Here is a 4,076-nt window from a genome sequence, read left to right as displayed (position 1 = left end):
TTTTCCTGGGAGTCCACAGTTTTGTTTACTGTGGGCATCACGTGTCCCCAGTTTCGTTTTACTGGGAGTCCACAGTTCTGTTTCTGTGAGCGTTACCTTATGACGTATGCCGACGGTATAAAAGAAATGTGGACAGTGCTGAGAAGGAGTTGAAGGAAAGAGAGAGAGAGAGAGAGAGAGAGAGAGAGAGTGAAGACTACAGACTTCAAGCTATCCGGGAACAGCTCACAATCGAGAAGGGTAAAGTCTAATGCTTACCCATACCCAAAGGATTGGGTTAATCAGCGGCACACTGTGCATTGTGGAGACATGTCTGTCCTTCGTATAATCCATGGGTGTGGATTTTGTGACAGTCACTTTGTGAAATTGCTAATCGTGGACTTCGGAACAGTATTCTTTGGCTGGGATCTTTGGTAACCGTTTCTTCGTTCGCTAGCCATGAAATCTTTGGAATTCGTCGTGATCACCTCATCGCTGCACTGTGAATCCACAAGTCTCTCCTCACCTATTTCGTGAATTACTGGGACTCTCTGAACTGCCACTTTAAGACTGTGCTTGAGTAAGATTTGTTAAGAATGGGTTCTAAGCTTGACTGCAAGGGAGCTATAGACGCATAACACTGTTAACTTCTGTTTAAGAAAGTAGTTTATTTAATTTTCTATATTTTTGAGTAGATATAAATGAACATAGTGGTTTTAATATTAAAACCTGACTCAATTTTTCATCTCTTGCTGCTGGTACGTTACGAAATCGTAACAAAATTGGGGGCTCATCCGCGAAATGAACAAAATTGGAGCTTATTGATTTATCGAACTCATTGGCTACTACGCTTTTGATTGACTGGTGTGGGGAAACCAGCAGCAATGGATATTGGGGCATTTCTGGCATCGCCAGACCCTAAAGTATTAGGGGATGCCAGAAGGGGCTACTTGTTGGCCATTGCTAAAAATCTAAAACTTACTGAGGTGAAGTGGTCTATGAAAAAGGTGTAGATTCAGAGGGTAATAGCTGAGCACTATATACCTAAAAGCAGTTTGATGAGATGTTAAAAAGGTTTCCTGTAAGTAAAGAGATCCAGTTACAACTGGAACAAATAAAGTTAGGACTTAAATTAGAGGCTGATGGTAAAGAAAGACAAAGGCAATTTGATGCTAGAGAAGCAGACAAACAAAGGGATTCGAAGCAGAAAGAGGCGGTTTGAAATGGATAAGTTAAGGCTCAAGAGAGAAGTTGCTGGCTCTAAGGAGCTGGTTGTACTGTTTGTGGCCAGTCAGGAAATTAAACTGGTTCCTCCATTTGATGAGGCTGAGGTTGATAAATACTTCCAGCATTTTGAGAAAGTTGCTCAGAGCCTAAAGTGGCTGAAAGAAAGTTGGCCTCTCTTGTTACAGAGTGTGTTTAAGGGTAAGGCTTATTCTGCTCTATCAGTTGAAGATACAGCTAAGTATGAGATTGTGAAATGGGCTGTACTTAAAGTCTATGAATTGGTTCCAGAAGCCTATAGGCAAAGGTTTAGGAATTTGTTGAAGAAATCTGTGAACCAGACTCATGTGGAATTTGCTTATGAGAAATCTGTGTGCTTTGGAAGTTGGTGCACATCTAAAAATGTGGATGGTAATTTTGAGAAACAAAGAGTTAATTTTAATTGAAGATTTAATAGGTGCGTCCATAATGATATAAAGGCATATTTAGATGAAAAGGATGCTACCACTTTGCAAGAGTCTGCTAAATTAGCAGATGAGTTTGCCTTAACCCACAAGTTTAAGTTTACCCCGAGTAAGACCTTCCAAAGGAGTAGCATGGATAGTCAGGGTAAACCAGAAATCAAATCTGGGTCTAGTGACAAAGGTAAGGATGAAGGGAAACAATTAAAGGAGAAGCCCTCTGGTCCTACTTGTCACTATCGTGGGAAACCTGGTCATGTTGTGGCTAACTGTTTCCTTCTGAAAAAGAAGGAAGAGGAGGCAGTTCCAGATGCCTGTGTTTAAAACATTGAAACACCTGTGAACCCACGGGGTTCTGAACGTTCTGATGAAGCTCTGTCAAAGGCTAAAATGTTTGGTCAGGTTAGGAAAGAATTCCTTCATTTTACGTCAGATGGGTTTGTTTCAGTAAAGGAAGGGTCAACCCTGGTACCAGTGAAAATTCCTCAAGATACTGGGGCTTCTCAGTCACTTATGTTCGACAGTGTTCTAAAGTTTGGTGATGAGACTGCCATTGGTGAGGTAAATCTTATTCAAGGTATTGGGTGCGATGTTGTTTTTCCTCTGCACAAGGTAACTTTGAAGTCAGAGTTAGTTTCAGGACTTGTTAAAATAGGGCTACGACCCAGTTTACCAGTGGAAAGTGTTTCTTTGTTAGGGAATGACCTAGCAGGTGGTGAAGTTGTTCCTGCAGTGCAGCTGACAACTAAGCCAATCAATGATGATTCAAAGATAGACCCTAACATTTATCCCTCGTGTGCAGTAACTCGAGCCGGGGCCAAGAAACTTGCCAATGCAGATGGTCCTGTGCAGCATGATTGGGCTACTCATGATAGCCCAAATAGGGAATCAGATTTTGATGTCAGGGACTTTTCTGCCTTCATAGTTTCACCAGGATCCAGGTATTAAATCTGATAAATAAAGATTTATCTCTGTCTAGGAAGGAGTTTATAGCAGAACAGAGCAGAGACCCTGAGATTGAAGCTTTAAGAGAAAAAGCTGTCTCAGGTGAGGAGATTGATAAAGTGCCAGTAGGGTACTATTTCAAAGATGGAGTGTTAATGAGAAAATGGAGACCACCTGATATTTCTGCAAGTGAGGAATGGGGAATTGTTCACCAGGTTGTAGTTCCTAAAGCCTATAGGAATGAGATTTTAACTTTGGCCCATAGTGAACCCTTGGGTGGCCATCTAGGTGTGAAGAAAACAGTGAACAAAGTTTTAAAACAATTCTGGGCTAGTTTGAGGAAAGATTTTGCCATATTTTGCAGGACTTGTCACACTTGTCAGGTTGTGGGTAAACCTAATCAGAGCAACCCAGTGGCCCCACTGCAGCCTATTCCTGCATTTGGTGAACCCTTTTCTAAAGTTCTTGTGGATGTGTTGGCCCATTGCCAAAGACTAAAGCTGGTCATCAGTATTTGCTAACTATCATGTGTACAGCATCTAGATTTCCAGAGGCAACAACTCTCAGAAATATAAAAGCCAAAACTCTGTCGCAGGCTCTCATAAAGGTTTTTACTTTATTTGGTTTGCCTAAAGAAATTCAGTCTGCTCAAGGGAGTAATTTTATGTCAGGATTATTCCAGCAGGTAGTTTACAAACTGGGAGCCAAACAGATTACGTTGTCTACCTATCATCCAGAATCCTAAGGGGCCTTGGAGAGTTCCATTCTACCCTCAAAACCAGGATTAGGACATGGTGTATTGAAAATGAGAAGGATTGGGATGAGGGAGTTCATTTGCTTTTATTTGCAGTAAGGGAGTCAGTACAAGAGTCCCTAGGCTTTAGTCCCTTTGAACTTGTGTTTGGTCACCAGGTATGAGGACCTTTGGCATTGTTAAAGGAACAGTGGGTTAACAATGACCTGCATGTTAATTTGCTAGATTATGTTTTGAAGTTCAAGGACAAATTGCAAAGGGTTTGCAACCTAGCAAAGGAAAATTTAAAACCAGCCCAGGAAAGAAAGAAAACTTGGTATGATAATCAAGCCAGATTGAGGTCATTCAAACCGGGAGATAAAGTGCTTGTTTTGTTTCCTGTACAAACAAACCCTCTACAAGCTAAGTTTCATGGTCCCTATGAAATTGTGGCTAAAGTTAATGATGTGGACTATGTAGTCAAAACACCAGGTAGACGAAGGCCAACGCAGCTTTGTCACGTAAATATCTTAAGCTGTATCATGAAAAACAAACTAGCTGTGGCGGTTGCTATAAACAAAGATGGATGTGAGCTCTCTGGAAATTTATTAGCTGATCCATATGAGGCCTATTTTAAACTGAACATTATTTCAGCCAGATTGACATATTCGACTATTTTGGAAAATATTGATGAGAAACTGACTTATTTACAGCCACAGCAGCGGCAGCAGATG

The sequence above is a fragment of the Mobula birostris genome, chromosome 7 (genome assembly GCF_030028105.1).
Source record: "Mobula birostris isolate sMobBir1 chromosome 7, sMobBir1.hap1, whole genome shotgun sequence".
Classification (NCBI taxonomy): domain Eukaryota; kingdom Metazoa; phylum Chordata; class Chondrichthyes; order Myliobatiformes; family Myliobatidae; genus Mobula; species Mobula birostris.
This window is presented reverse-complemented; position numbering follows the sequence as displayed.